The 17,167-nt window shown below is 36.6% G+C and overlaps 1 protein-coding gene across 5 annotated transcripts in view; it reads left to right on the plus strand.

Moving 5' to 3' along the window:
• LOC115232327 (protocadherin Fat 4-like) overlaps positions 1-17,167 on the plus strand; it is a 648,900-nt gene that overhangs the window by 91,772 nt on the left and 539,961 nt on the right. For all 5 annotated transcript variants that reach the window (XM_036508327.1, XM_036508328.1, XM_036508334.1 and 2 more), the window contains exon 2: positions 8,358-8,402. The gene's annotated coding sequence lies outside the window, so the exon portion shown is untranslated. The remainder of the gene's footprint in view (positions 1-8,357; positions 8,403-17,167) is intronic.

Genomic DNA, 17,167 nt, shown 5'->3' on the forward strand with positions numbered 1-17,167 from the left:
TCATATGACCATACCAGCGCAGCCGTCTCTCTTGCACACCACAACTGACGCTTCTTAGGTTCAACTTTTCTCTCAAGGTACTTACACTCTGACGATTATGAACACTGACATTACACATCCATCGGAGCATACTGGCTTCATTTCTTGCGAGCTTACGCATATCCTCAGCAGTCACGGCCCATGTTTCACTACCATGTAGCATGGCTGTACGTACACATGCATCATACAGTCTGCCTTTTAGTCTGAGCGAGAGGCCTTTTGTCACCAGCAGGGGTAAGAGCTCTCTAAACTTTGCCCAGGCTATTCTTACTCTAGCAGTTACACTTTCAGCACACCCACCCCCGCTACTGACTTGGTCTCCTAGGTAGCGGAAGCTATCAACTACTTCTAGTCTGTCTCCCTGGAACGTGGTAGAAGTTGGTCTCTGCACATTTCCAGTGTATAGAATTTATAAACATTTAATGCATTGCTACAAGGAGTTTCCACATATTACATGTCTCTTTAGACCACATTCTGGAATGATCACAGTGTAGTCCATAGTATCCATGGGCATCTGGTTGATCATCTTCATGGATTCATTTCTTCAGGCGATATAACATTAATTGATGTACAACAGAGTGATGCTTATCCTTTTTGACCAGTGAGGAGGTTTGTTGAGTTATATTGCCTGAAGAAATGAATCCATGAAGATGATCAACTCGCTGCCCATGGATGCTACAGACCCCACTGTAATTATTCCAGGAATACAGACTGTGATCTTAAGAGACATGTGATTCATGGAAAGACATGTAGCAATGCATTAAATGTTTATAAATTACATCCAAGGATTATTGTTATCACTACTACATTTATCCTACATCATGCTAGTACAGCTCGATGCAACCCAAAAAATCTGGATCACCAGTCAGCATCATTAGACTGTGGCCAACATAATGGAATAGGAGCTTCATTTGCATATTCAAAATGTCTCCCGTAAACAAATTTAAAATATATTTATATATTGACATGATTAAATACTGTAAGTTTTTGGATAATTTTCGGTTAAAAGTTGGCAGTTTTTCATTGTAGCCAGCGAAGGACTGCGTCTGCACAGTAAAATTTGAAAAGTTAGTTCGTATAAACACGAGACAAGTAGCCTTGTTTGTCTCGTGTTGGATATGTTTAGCCCTAGGTTGGACCTTGCTGAAGAAAATCAGACCTTGTGAGTTCCCCTTGACTCGCTAAAAGATGATCAGAAACCAATTGGTCCCGGGAACTAGATGGTAAATGTTTTTCATTTCCAAATTTATTCCTGTCGAATTTTATCTGTTATTTTTGTGGTTTACAGAACCTAGCTGTTCTTTCTAGCGTGCTGAATTCCCTAAAAGTGGATTCCTTATGTGTTTAGATATACACTACTTCGTATATATATATATATATATATAATCAAATCAAATCAAAAAATCAAAATAGATGAACATCAATGGAATTTGTATCTTTGTGGTACCAGTGCCGGTGGCACACGAGAAAACCATCCGAACGTGGCCGTAGCCAGTGCCGCACCGACTGGCCTCCATGCTGTGGGCACGTAACAATCACCATCCGATCGTGGCCGATCGCCAGCCTCATCTGGCTCCTGTGTCAGTGGCACATAAAAAACACCATCCGAGCGTGGTCGTCTGCTAGCCTTGTCTGGCACTTGTGTCGGTGGCACATAAAAACACCATCCGAGCGTGGCCGTTCGCCAGCCTCATCTGGCACCTGTGTCGGTGGCACATAAAAACACCATCCGAGCGTGGCCGTTCGCCAGCCTCGTCTGGCACCTGTGTCGGTGGCACATAAAATCACCCACTACACTCTCGGAGTGGTTGGCGTTAGGAAGGGCATCCAGCTGTAGAAACACTGCCAGATCTGACTGGCCTGGTGCAGCCTTCGGGCTCCCCAGACCCCAGTTGAACCGTCCAACCCATGCTAGCATGGAAAGCGGACGTTAAATGATGATGATGATGATATATATATATATATACACTCATTCAGAATTTGAGGAAGCAATATCTACATAAGGGATTGTTAAAAACAATCCTGATGCCAACTGGGTTTAACCATATATATTGATAGGAAGATCATTAATATATATATATATATATATATATATATATATAATATATATATATATATATATATATATATATATATATATATATATATATAATATCATTGTTTAGCATCCATTTTCTATGGGCAGGATTCTTTGACAGGGTTCAGTGAGCTGCAGGCCTGTGTCAGGCTCCAATATTTCTACAGCTGGATGCCCTTCCTAACACCTACCACTTTGCAATGTGCACTTGATATGCTTTACATGATCCCAGCACTAGTGGAGCCATCAAGTAACTTGCAAGAGGAAGCAAAGGCAGGAAAAAGGGGCACAACTGTGGCTGTATGGTTAAGAAGCTTACTTCCCAACCATGTGATCCTATCTCATTTACTCATTTCAGTCATTTGACTGCAGCCATGCCGGAGCACCGCCTTTAGTCGAGGAAATCGATCCCAGGTCTTATTCTTTGTAAGCCTAGTACTTATTCTATCGGTCTATTTTGCCGAACTGCTAAGTTACGGGGACGTAAACATACCAGCATTAGTTGTCAAGCGATGTTGTGGGGGGGGGACAAACATACATATATAAATAAATATATACATATATACGACGGGCTTCTTTCAGTTTCCGTCTACCAAATCCACTCACTAGGCTTTGGTCAGCCCGAGGCTATAGTAGAAGACACTTGCCCAAGGTGCCATGCAGTGGGACTGAACCCGGAACCATGTGGTTCGTAAGCAAGCTACTTACCACACAGCCACTCCTACACCTATGTTCAGTTCCACTACATGGCACCTCTGTTATTGCCCTTGGGCTTACCAAAGCCTTGTGAGTGGATTTGTTAGCAGGAAAAAGTGAATGGCATCTGCTATGTAATTTGTTTAGTTTTTTTTTTTTTCTGATAGTGGGTTTCACTTCTGTTGTCTGTGATATTGGTTGTACTATGTTTGTAGATGTCCCAGATTTTCACAAAGTCAACGTTTTCTGACATGTTACTTAAGACATACATTTTTACAGATGCACTCTATAACTTCTTTGTTGGTGATTATGGTATAATGGATTTCTGAAAACTTTACATTTCTTCATGAAATCTTGTGGGGATTTGTTTTTCAAGTTTATAGAATCATTGCTGCTTCTTCATTGATGTATGAGTGCTGTGGTGCCAGTTGGTAAATTGGTATCAAAACAATTGCTTGCCAAGTGGTTCTCATAGCTAAGTAAATGGATTCTTCAGTTGTGATGCTGTCTTGTTGTCTCTATAGTAATCAATACTTTATGAAAATCAGCATTTATTCCATTGAATTCTACTCCGATAATGGTGTATGTGAGGAGATTTGGGTTGTCATTGGCATGTATCACATTGTAGGATTTTTTTTTTTTTCAGAATTATGTATTTTATGTTGCTGGTTTTTATTTTTTAAGAGCCTGCATTTCTAGCACATGGTTGTCCCCTTGTTAGTTTGCATTTTAATGTTTCTGTACTTAATGCAAGCAGTTTTGTATGTTATTAGGCCACCTCTGTTGCGATAAACTCTGTCTAATCTCATCTGAGTATAATTGGGAATATAGTTTGTGCTGTGTTGATGTATTAAAAATGCTTCCTGAATAATTGGTGTGTGGATGTTGCATATGAGAATAATATCATTTAATTCCATAAAAATTATCTTTGATGTTGTAAAATTTTAAAATTGGCTTTTGTTTCTGATTTGAAGTGTGTGTGTACATGCATGTGTGTGTGTGTGTGTACGTGCGTGTGTGTGTGTGTACGTGCGTGTGTGTGTGTGTACGTGCGTGTGTGTGTGTGTACGTGTGTGTGTGTGTGTTAATATATGGTATTGGGAAAGAGATTAAAATGGTACTTCCCATCTTTAATCATTGCCACTGTTGTTGACATTGTTGTTGTATCTGTAACATTGTGTATTTCTGGAGTTTTTGTAAGTAGTGTTGTTTGGTGTTTCTCGGAGCACAATTTGAGCAGCTGTGGGTTTTGTTGGTCTAGGGTAGTATTTGTATTATTATCATTATCAGGTACAGGCATGGCTGTATGGTTTTAAAAGTTGGCTTCTTAACCTACATGGTTTCAGGTTCAGTTGTACTGTATGACAGTTTCTCTCCTTGTTTTTTCTGTGTCCCTTTCTGTAGAAGAGCATAGGCTCAAAACGTAAAAGACTTTTTCTATTCCTGAGCATTATACTAATACATCTATTTGTTTTGTACACCACCTGTCTTCGTCTTTTGTTTTTTTCGTAAACTCTTACTGTATGACACATTGGGTAAGTGTTTTCTGGGCCAACCAAGAAAGCCTTTAGCTTCTGAGTTCAAATCCTGCTGAGGTCAACTTTCTTTTTGATCCTTCTGAGTTCAAATCCTGCTGAGGTCAACTTTCTTTTTGATCCTTCCCAGGTCAATAAAATAGAATACCAGTCAAGTACTGGGGTTGTTGTAATCAACTATGCCCCTACCTCTTCCAAATTTTAAGCCTTGTGCCTTTTATAAATAGAATTATTATTGATATTATTATGTTTTCAGACTACCATGTTAATGCATGTATACCGACAAGCAAATAATATCAAGACTTTCAAGTGAATTTCTTCAATAACACGAATTCATCTCTACCTTCTACTTCATTCATTTTTTATACACCATCAATTTATTGCAGATACAAACCACAACTTTTAAAAGCTATTCATTGTATTTATTACTGTCACCCAGAATATTCACACACACCCCCCCACACCCCCCGCTTCCCATTTAATCTCTGGAAGAAAACTTTCACAAAGCTCTTGAAATCGAAAACATGTATAATGTTTCTTTATAGAAGTTTATGTAAATATATTCTTACGTTTTAGCAATTACTCTGATACATATGCTTTTAAGTGAATTTTTTTTTCTTCCTTGTTATCTTTTAAAATTTCAACTTGAAATTTTCTTATTGTGAAACATCAAATATTGGCAAGACAATACAGAGTTATTTCCTCTTGGATTTATTCCTCTATGAGAAAAGAGATGTGGTAGTAGTAGTGGTGGTGGTGGTGGTGGGACATGTTTTTTTTTTAGATTCTGATTGCCCTTGAATAAGTAAACTTATTGTACAATGGCATTCCAACTATAATACAACAATCCTATACTTTTTTTAAATCTTTTTGCCAGACACAGTATATCTAGAATCACATTATTTCACGTCTGCCTCACCCTCATATTTTTTTAAGATGTTAAGACGTTATATAAAGGAAAATTGGCTGCTATTTCTAGCAGAGCAGTTGATAATGTCAGAACTTTGCAATAGGCCCGAGATGTGTGTGTGTATGTGTAAATTTTGGTTCAGTTTTCTGTATTTAGATCTGCTTGAGAAGAAGACCTATCAAACCGAATAAAATCACAGCCATGGCAGATACTGGTGCTACGCAAATGGCACCTGTGCCAGTGTCACATAAAAGCACCCATTACACTCTCAGAGTGATTGGTGTTAGGAAGGGCATTCAGCCATAGAAACCATGCCAAATCAGACTGGAATCTGGTGCAGCCTTTCAGCTTGCCAGCCCCAGTCAAACTGTCCATGGACAACATGATGATGATAATGATGTTCTCAATTACGACTCCTGCAATTTAATGTGGCCCTCAAACACCCTTCCAGTAGCCCCCAACAGTCTTCCCATTATAAATATAAATTTTTCTTTGGCTTGTGCAGCCCCCTAAAAAATAAAATCCCATTTTTGGATCTAGCCCAGATATTAAAAAGCTGAGTACCACTGGTTTAGACCAATGAACTGAAAATCAGGAAAGATTTTAAATGGAAGTTGTATCAGTCAGCAATTATTGGAGAATACCTTTGTTTCTTTTTCTTTTTACATAGGCGTAGGCGTGGCCGTGTGGTAAGTAGCTTGCTTACCAACCACATGGTTCCATGTTCAGTCCCACTGTGTGGCACCTTGGGCAAGTGTCTTCTACTATAGCCTCAGGCCGACCAAAGCCTTGTGAGTGGATTTGGTAGACGGAAATTGAAAGAAGCCCGTTGTATATATGTATACACATATATATGTGTGTGTATGTTTGTCCCCCCAACATCACTTGACAACTGATGGTGTGTTTACATCCCCGTAACCTAGCGGTTCGGCAAAAGAGACCGATAGAATAAGTACTAGGCTTACAAAGAATAAGATCGACTAAAGGCAGTGCTCCAGCATGACCACAGTCAATTGACTGAAACAAGTAAAAGAGTAAAGAGAATTTAGTGAGATGAAGAAGGTTACATGACCTTATATTAGGGCGGCCCCTGAGACTTGTTAGAGGCTAGGTGGGAATGTTGTATCCAGACTGCAAACCTGTCCTGAATGCTTGTCACAATGTGAACTTTGCTAAAACCCACCAAAGATCAGGTGAATGTGTTAAACCAAGTTGTAGATTAAGAATAAGAGTATTTGCCCCCCACCCCACCCCACTCCCCAACACGCTTCTACATAGTTTCCATCTACAAAATTTCACTTCCAAAATATTAGCCAGCCCATGGTTATGGCAAAAAGGAGTTGCTTAAAGAGCTGAGCAGTGAGACTGAACCCAAACCTTGCATCTGCAAGCTATAGACAGTACATTGTCATTAATCATCATCATCATCACTACCAATCACCACCACTATCATTGCTATCATCGTCACTAACATCATTACCTCTACCGTAATGGTGTTGATGATTTTAACAGAAAATTAAATGGTGAAAGGATAGCTGGAGAAGGAATTTTCTGTATTCTCCAACTTCTTTCAAACAAGAGAAACAAAAAAACATGCATTAAAATATTCATTATAATCTTCTTCATCATCATCATCATCATCACAATAATTTAATACCCATTTTCCATGCTGGCATGGGTTGAATGGTTTGACAGGAGCTGGCAAGACCAGGAGCCATACTGAGCTCCATGGTCTGTTTTGGCATGGATTCTACAGCTGGAAGCCCTAGAGTATACTGGGTGCTTTTTATGTGGCACCAGCACTAGTGCTAATTTCTTATATTGGTATAAAATCATAGAATTTAAGCTGGTGTACAGTTAACTCTTGTGGGGATGTACAACAAAGACAGCCTTGGTGGTATTTGAACTCAGAATATGGTGGGATAAACTTAAATGATATTAGGTAGTCGGCCAAATTCTCTGCTGTTTCTCCAAAGAAGCAAAGAAATGGCAAACACTGAAGATTTCTTATAAAGAAAATCTTTAATAGCTTCAGTAATTTAATATATGGAAGATTTAATAGTGGATTGGTTTGAATTTGTAAGCATAGAAGTCAATAGCAAATTCTTCATTCAATTTCTGATATTAACTGGATGGAAATAAAAGAAGCTATCTTCATCCAAGCAATATTCCCAGCCTTTTTAATAGACAAGCAATAAACTGCGGCAGTTGAATCACAGCAGCTTCGTGTATGGTACGCACTCCATTATTAGTTAAATACTGTGCAGTCATGGCCTTGTGGTTTGGAAGTTTCATTCACATCTTGGTAATTCCAAACTTCTGGTTCAATCCTGCTCTGTGGTATGTTTGGGCAAGTGTTTTCTGCAAGGTCTGACCAAAACGTATCGGGACTGCTCCTATAAAAAGAAACCCACAACACATAGCAGTTCGGCATATAATCTCCTTCAACGTAGTCACCTTCTGAAGCCACACACTTTATGCAGCATCGTTTCCATTGAAGAAAGCATTCCTGGAACTCTGTTTTTCAGGGATTAGCAAGCAGCTGCCTCATCACATTCTCTTGAATTTCCTCAGTGTCTTGAAATCGTGTGCCTTTCAGGTGAGATTTGATTTTTGGAAAGATTCTTGGCTGTAATAACCATCAAGCCGTGTCTCTTTTCACACACACACTCATATATTTTCTCTGCAGTGGCCATTGATGGATCCTTTGTGATGTGGTCATATGACTGCACTCAACACACTTTACTTCAAGGCTCTGTTATAAGCAATGAAAGTGAGTGAGAACGTTATGACTAGGTGTGTATGTGCAACAGAGTTCAAACTGGACACTTCCATGCTATATTTCTTTACAAATATTGGACCTTGTGCCAAATGATATATCATTTTCACAGGATTTTAAAAGTGGGGTTTTTGTCACTGAATAATAGACTTGCATAACCTGTTTCAAAGTATTTAATATGATACCATCTCTGAATTCTGAAATAATTGTCCTTCACACTCTACTCTTGATACAAATACCTGTAATATATTGAGGGTTGATTTTATGGACAATATTGCTGCTAAATGATTTAATTTTCTCTCCTCTCTCTGTATTTTTCAGATTGCCAGCTCTGTATTTTTGGAATGAGTAACAGGGAACGATCACGTGAGTTGAATTTTCATTTATTTTCTTTTGTATTCTTTGTTTGCAGACACATTTGTGTGTGTGTGTGTGTGTGTGTGTGCACCTGCATGTGTATGTGATCGTCATTTGGTGCTTGTTTTCCCACTGGAATGGGCTGGACAGTTTGACAGGATCATTGAACCATAGGACTGTAGACTCCATTGAGTCTATGGGGTCAGTGGTTCCCAATAAGAAATGACTCAAGGGGCTTTGATGACTCATCCAACCCATACCAGTATGGAAAATGGAAATCAAGTAGATGATAAATTTTGTGTGTCTGTTATCCTTTTTCTCTTCTCTTCCTTTTCACTATTACCACATTTTCTCTGATAGTGTTGTTTAAAATGAGTCTTTGAGTTTCTTTCAATCATACAATTTAACATTTTCTTTGTTAATAAATTATTCGATATCTTTAAAATAATTTATGGAAGTTTTTATTGTTAGAAAAAAAATTCGATAAAAATATTTCTTGTTATTGAAAATATATTGTAAATATCCTTTGACTTGTTTTCTTCATTTTTTTTATAATATGTTTAATGTTTTTTTTATATATTATATATCATATAATCTCATCTCATTTACTGCCTATAAACCAGTGGATCTCAACCACGGCTCCCAGGGCCACATGCTGCCCTCAAACATCCTCCTGGCAGCCCTCAACAGTCTTCTATAAATATAATTTTTCTTTAATTGATTTGTATTATACATTTTTTGGCATGGCCCTCTAAACACATCCAGGTTTTGGATTTGGCCTGGATATCAAAAAGGCTGAGAACCATTTCTATAAACACAAGTCATATATAATTATGTACAGTCTTATTTAACATGTTTATGTACACAAGGACGTGGAAAGGTAATGCACTGCACAAGTTGTCTCAAGAGAAGAAATTCTCCTCATGGTGTCTCTTCAGAGACACAATTCTCAGCGGAGTCACACAGGGAACTGTATTGAGGCCACTACTATTTGTGGTGGCCCTCTCAAACATGCCCTCCACGGTGCAGTCAGCTAATCTGACCAGTTATGCTGATGACACAAAAGTATCGCAGGCACTGAGGAACCCAGAGGACATCATAAAACTGCAGAAAGACCTGAATGAAATTTATAAAGGGGCTGACAAAAATAACATGCAGTTCAATACTATGAAATTTCAGGCACTCCACTTTTGATCTAACATCAGGCTAAAATTGGAATACACTGGACCAGAAGGTAATATGATCCCAGAGTCTGAGTCAGTGTGTGACCTGGGGTTCAAATCAGTAATGATGCAACATTCCATGTGCATATTACTAAGATGGCAACACTGTGCAGGTGAGTGGTTGGCTGGATTCTGAGGACAATCAGAACCAGGAAAAGGGAGGCCCTGCTACTCCTATGGAATACTTTCGTTTCAGGGACATAAACACACCAGCATTGGTTGTCAAGTGATGTTGGGGGTGACAAACACAGACACACAAACACATACATACATATATATATATATATATATATATATATATACACATATATACACATATATACGAAGAGCTTCTTTCAGTTTCCTTCTACCAAATCCACTTGCAAGGCTGTGGTTGGCCCAAGGTTATAGTACAAGTCACTTGCCCAAGGTGCCACGCAGTGGGACTGAACCTGGAACCATGTGGTTCATAAGCAAGCTTCTCACTGCACAGCCATTTGCCTAACTGCTAAATTATGTGGACATAAACAAACAAACACTGGTTGTTAAGCAGTTGTAGAAGGACAAATGCAAAGATGCTCACACTCTACTTCTCCAAGGTGTCATTCCATGGGACTGAACTCAAAGCCATTTGGCTGTAAAGTGAGCTTCTTAACCACACACCCATGTCTGTGCCTATACTTGTTAGTAATAAACTATATACTTTCACTATGTACAGCCTCACCATTTCTTATTTTAAATTCTCAGAACTTCAAATGCTTTGTTTATGATATACAGAATTGTAGGTCTATTAGAGCTGACTAGGGTGCTTCTGTGTTGTTGCTAAACCTAAAAGAAATAGCAACCAGATTTCCCTCACACCATATCCATCGTAACTACCTATTTCTTTACTACCCACAAGGGGCTAAACACAGAGAGGACAAACAGATTGAGTCGATTACATTGACCCCAGTGCGTAACTGGTACTTAATTTATCGACCCCGAAAGGATGAAAGGCAAAGTCGACCTTGGTAGATTTTGAACTCAGAATATAACAGCAGACGAAATACGGCTACGCATTTCACCTGGCGTGCTAACGATTCTGCCAGCTCGCCACCTTTTCCATCGTAACTACCTTGAACAAAGAAAGGAATCGTTGGATGATGTAGTTCGTAAAAAGACATGATTGTCACAGATAGAATACATTTGATCATTGGTTTGCAGAATCCAAATTAATATCAGGCTAAAAACTACCACCATAGCAGAGTCATCTCTTTTTAATAACATTCGAGTCAGACTCACATTCCTCTCCCCCTGCCTACATATTTTCTGTAGATTCGAAACTGTTGGTCAGTTCCTGTATCAGTAACATTAACATCTCGTCATTATGGGAAGAAATGAGTTACAAAGGTCATCTCCACTGGCTCTTCTCTTGACCATGTTATTAAAGAAAGAAAATAAAAGAAGCTTGGCTTTATTACATTTAAAGAATAGCTTGGGAAAGAGAAAGATGAAAATATATTCTTTCTAGTAACTAGTAATGTGTCACGAACTTACCCCCTGAGTCACTCCTCAGAGACATTAGTGAATAATAATTATTATAATATAGAGTAATTATTAAATAATAATAATTACAAAGTATAGTAATTACATATCATAATAAAATTTAATTATACATGTTTCTAATTCACTCTTAATTTTAAGAATTAGAATGCAGTTTTGTTTCTTTCTATATAAAAACATTAATAACTTTCAGATAACTCTGCTTATTAACCATAGATTATTTTATAAAGAGGATTAACTGTTACTACAAAATTTGATGAACATTTAGTTATACTGAATGGTAAGGATTCTTTTCTCTTTTGCTTGTGTTTTTTTTGCTTGTGGTTTTTTTTTTTTTTTTTTTTTTTACTGAATATTTTCTGTTAGAAAAATGTTCAAGCCTGTACAAGTGAGTCTTTTCAAAGTGGCATTTTGAAATGAGCTACAAAGCTTTAAATTCTCTGGAACTTGTTATTTTGATTAAAGATACTTATCTGAAACACATAATCAATGCACTAATAATACTAGACATTCGGAATTGCTCTTATTAAATAATTTTCGATGAAAGCTTGTTCGATATTTCTTAATAGACTTTAATGATTAGTTGTATAATTCACTTTTGAAAGAGAGCTACTAATAAAACTCTGCTGGTGATGTTAATCTGATTCTTAAATTATAGCCTGAAATTAGTTAGTGAGAACGAAGATAGTTATCAGTTGCATGAAATATTCGGTCTTCTCTTCTTTGGTATATTTTTTATTGATTAATATATCTTTTAAATAGAATGGCAGATCATGCAGGCATGTGTGTTAGGGTGGGCGTGATGGTGGTTGGATATATTGTTTGAGAAGATAAGCAACTGGAGTTCCAGGTCTAGGATAATGAGTTTGTATTCTGCTCTTACTCTTAATTCTTCTTCAGTGGCCATATTGTCATGCAGTCTTCAATGTTATCCCTTTTTTTTTTTTTTAGTCTAAATGATGAAAACAAATAAGGGATTTTAGAGAGCAGAGCCACCCTTACACATTAATTACAATCTTCCATAGGTTACCTAGCCATTGACAAACTAAATATATGGAACTGTAGTTCTCAAGTGGGGGGTCCATATAAGATTTTGTTGGGGTCTACATAAGCCAAATAGTAAATTGGTATCCACAGTATTATCAGTATTATTTAAACCCTTTCATTACTGTATTTCTTTTGAAATGCTTTGTGTTCTTTTCAATTACTTTAAATACAACAAAGAATTTAGTAAAATAACTTAGTTGTCATTCAGCTAGTGTTAGGAACATAAATTATGACTAAGGTTTAGTGGAAGATTTTAATTCAAAACTTATGAAAACAAGACATTTGTACTCAGAACCAGAGGTAGTTTCAGCCGGGTTGGTATCAAGAGTTAAATTAATCATTTGTTAACCCTTTTGTTACCATATTTATTTTGAGATGCTCTGTTTCTTTCAATTACTTTAAATATAACAAAGAATTTAGTAAAATAACTTAGTTGTCATTCAGCTAGTGTTAGGAACATAAATTATGACTAAGGTTTAGTGGAAGATTTTAATTCAAAACTTATGAAAACAAGACATTTGTACTCAGAACCAGAGGTAGTTTCAGCCGGGTTGGTATCAAGAGTTAAATTAATCATTTGTTAACCCTTTTGTTACCATATTTATTTTGAGATGCTCTGTTTCTTTCAATTACTTTAAATTATAACAAAGAATTTAGTAAAATAACTTAGTTGTCATTCAGCTAGTGTTAGGAACATAAATTATGACTAAGGTTTAGTGGAAGATTTTAATTCAAAACTTATGAAAACAAGACATTTGTACTCAGAACCAGAGGTAGTTTCAGCCGGGTTGGTATCAAGAGTTAAATTAATCATTTGTTAACCCTTTTGTTACCATATTTATTTTGAGATGCTCTGTTTCTTTCAATTACTTTAAATATAACAAAGAATTTAGTAAAATAACTTAGTTATTGTTAAGCTAGTGTTAGGAACATAAATTGTGACTAAGTTTTTGGTGGAAGATTTTAATTCAAAACTTATGAAAACAAGACATTTGTACTCAGAACCAGAGGCGGTTTCAGCCGGGTTGGTATCAAGAGTTAAATTAATCATTTGTTAACCCTTTTGTTACCATATTTATTTTGAGATGCTCTGTTTCTTTCAATTACTTTAAATATAACAAAGAATTTAGTAAAATAACTTAGTTGTCATTCAGCTAGTGTTAGGAACATAAATTATGACTAAGGTTTAGTGGAAGATTTTAATTCAAAACTTATGAAAACAAGACATTTGTACTCAGAACCAGAGGTAGTTTCAGCCGGTTGGTATCAAGAGTTAAATAATAATCATTGTTAACCCTTTTGTTACCATATTTATTTTGAGATGCTCTGTTTCTTTCCAATTACTTTAAATATAACAAAGAATTTAGTAAAATAACTTAGTTATTGTTAAGCTAGTGTTAGGAACATAAATTGTGACTAAGTTTTGGTGGAAGATTTTATTCCAAAACTTATGAAAACAAGACATTTGTACTCAGAACCAGAGGCGGTTTCAGCCGGGTGGTATCAAGAGTTAAATTAATCATTTGTTAACCCTTTTGTTACCATATTATTTTGAGATGCTCTGTTTCTTTCAATTACTTTAAATAACAAAGAATTTAGTAAAATAACTTAGTTATTGTTAAGCTAGTGTTAGGAACATAAATTGTGACTAAGTTTTTGGTGGAAGATTTTAATTCAAAACTTATGAAAACAAGACATTTGTACTCAGAACCAGAGGCGGTTTCAGCCGGGTTGGTATCAAGAGTTAAATTAATCATTTGTTAACCCTTTTGTTACCATATTTATTTTGAGATGCTCTGTTTCTTTCAATTACTTTAAATATAACAAAGAATTTAGTAAAATAACTTAGTTATAATTAAACTGGTGTTAGGAACATAAATTGTGACTAAGGTTTGGTGGAAGATTTTAATTCAAAACTTATGAAGACAAGACAAATGTACTCAGAGCCAGTGGCAGTTTTGGCCGGGTTGGTAATGAAAGGGTTAAGAGTCCATGAAAAAAATTTGCTATAGATATATTTATTGTAAGAAACAGCTAGGTTTCTTTCTCTAATGTTTTACATAGTTCAAACTACATAAGTGAATGTGTGATAAACAGAATAGGAATTTTGAAAGAAATATGTATAAAATTAAACTTTAAGGATTAAAAGGCTACGGGGCAGAGCCACCAGAATAAAATAGTAATCAAGAAACTCATAGATAAAAAAACAAAAAACAGTTGAGAACTACTGTACTATATTATAGATCTATTTCAGCTGATTTTACCAATCAGAATGAGATAATTAGTATGTTTTCCTTACCAGCCCCTCTGATGAGTGCTGTCTTAGGTTATCACTCAATTACCTAATTCAGGCACAAAACTGATTGGTAAAATCGGCTGAAATGGATCTATAATACTATTTTATGAATATTGATATATCCATTCTATTGACAAATATACGAGTGCTGCCTTTTTCCAGACTTATGGATTCTCAGCTCTCTCTCTCTCATATATATTTGTGTGTGTGTGTGTGAGATTGATTTAATATTATCTGAGTAATAACCTTATAGCATGCTTTCCAAAGCTGCTCCACAGGTATTGGCTACCAAATGCTTTCTCTTAATATACATATGAAAATCCATGAGTATCTGTAGAGTATATACCAAACAATTTTGATATATGAGAAGATGGAATGAACATGCTTTATTACAAATCACTACAATTGTTTCAGTGCACCATTATCAGCTGGTAATTGCTGAATGTTACTTATATTATATGCAATATTGCATTAATATGATCCAACAATAGCAGCTTACATGCATGTCTTCAGGTGAGAAGGTTCCAAAGCACTGCTAGAACATCTTTAGTTTCTCATTGCTTTTTTTGCATAGGAGTGGCTGTGTGGTAAGTAGCTTGCTTACAAACCACATGGTTCTGGGTTCAGTCCCACTGTGTGGCACCTTGGGAAAGTGTCTTCTACTATGACCTCGGGCCGACCGAAGCCTTGTGAGTGGATTTGATAGACGGAAACTGAAAGAAGCCCGTCGTATATATGTATGTGTATATGTTTGTGTGCCTGTGTTTGTCGCCCCAACATCGCTTGACAACTGATGCTGGTGTGTTTACGTCCCCGTAACTTAGCGGTTCGACAAAAGAGACCGATAGAACAAGTACTAGGCTTACAAAGAATAAGTCCTGGGGGTGATTTGCTCGACTAAAAAAGGTGGTGCTCCAGCATGGCCACAGTCAAATGACTGTAACAAGTAAAAGACTAAAGAGTATATATCTTACAGGTAATAAAACACAATGTATTTCACATTGATCACACCTGTAGAGGGAAACTAAAGCGACATACAGCAGGAGTGAGTGACAGTGAGAGATGCTAAATGCAGGTGAACAATAATGTTTCCAATCAAGATGTTACAACTGTACCTGATTGTTCAATGTTTCACTTCTGGATATGCTTATTCAGTTGCTGAAATTTATCATTTGTTTCTCCCACTGATTTGATGTGCCACTTTTTTTAACATTAATAAGACTTTATTTACCTTATTTACATTTGACGGATAATGTAAATCATCGTCATCATCGTTTAACGTCCATTCTCCATGCTAGCATGGGTTGGACGGTTCGACCGGGGTCTGGGAAGCCAGGAGGCTGCACCAGGCTCCAGTCTGATCTGGCAGTGTTTCTACAGCTGGATGCCCTTCCTAACACCAACCACTCCGTGAGTGTAGTGGGTGCTTTTTACGTGCCACCAGCACAGGTGCCAGGGGAGTCTGGCAGCGGCTATGATCAGTTGGTGCTTTTAACGTGCCACCAGCACGGAAGCCAGTCAGGGTGGCGCTGGCATTAGCCACGTTTGGATGGTGCTTTTTATGTGCCTCCGGCACAGATAATGTACATAATTCCTCATCTCTCAAATATAGAACTGTATTAATAAGACTGTCTACATTTTTGACAACATGTATATGCTAGTATATATATATATTATTTATATATATAAAGGCCAGCATGGAAAGTGAATGTTAAATGATGATGAAATGTTCCTACTCTTTTTGTATATGTCTGCATCCTGTTGGAGATAGATGAAAACAATTGCCATGCTGATGATGCCTATTGAGGCAGAAACATGTTTCAGCAATTGTCCCCTTATCTGCAGACAGTAAAATAATCCTTTCCCTTCTACTAGTATTCTTATAATTTCTAAACAGTTTGTTGCATTTTAATTTTCTTCTCTTAAATAACATCTGTATTAATAATTTCGACTAATTATATACATGTATATCCTGTTTCTTCTCCTTCACTTGCCTGTTCTTTAATAACTTTAGCTTTCTGGAATATTAGTTGCTATTTTGATTAAGATTTAAATAAATCACAAAATTAAATGTACAGTTGGACTACTTTTGCCAGATAATTATTTATTATATCTCACTGTAACAATGTCTTTCAGTTTTCTACTTCACTTCATCATTTTAGTGTCGCTAATTTCAATTATTTAATATGCTCTCTGAAAATTTTAATGAGGTATAATTCTTGTATTGTTTACTACTGCTACTACTACTACTACTACTACTGATAATAATAACAACAACAATAATAATAATAATGAATGATGAAGGCAACCAGGATATTGCCCTACCTGGGGATGTACAAGTGGATGTTAAAGATCTGGGAAAAACTGAGAAGTACAAGCCACTAAAAGATGTCATTGCATGAATGCAGGCCAGTGGTTCCCAACCTTTTCACTACCAAGGACCCCTTTTATTTGAATGAGTTTTCCCACGGACCCCTTTTAAATTTTATCCTTATGTATCATCATCATTATGGACCTTGACAGAATTTGAACTCAGAAGGTAGCAACTGGTAAAATACTACCTTAATAATAATAATAATAATAATAATAATAATAATAGTTTCAAATTTTGGCACAAGGCCAGCAAGTTTTGGAGAGGAGCTAAGTTGATTACACTGACTCCAGTGTTCAACTGGTACTTATTTTAT

The sequence above is a fragment of the Octopus sinensis genome, linkage group LG1 (genome assembly GCF_006345805.1).
Source record: "Octopus sinensis linkage group LG1, ASM634580v1, whole genome shotgun sequence".
NCBI lineage: Eukaryota > Metazoa > Mollusca > Cephalopoda > Octopoda > Octopodidae > Octopus > Octopus sinensis.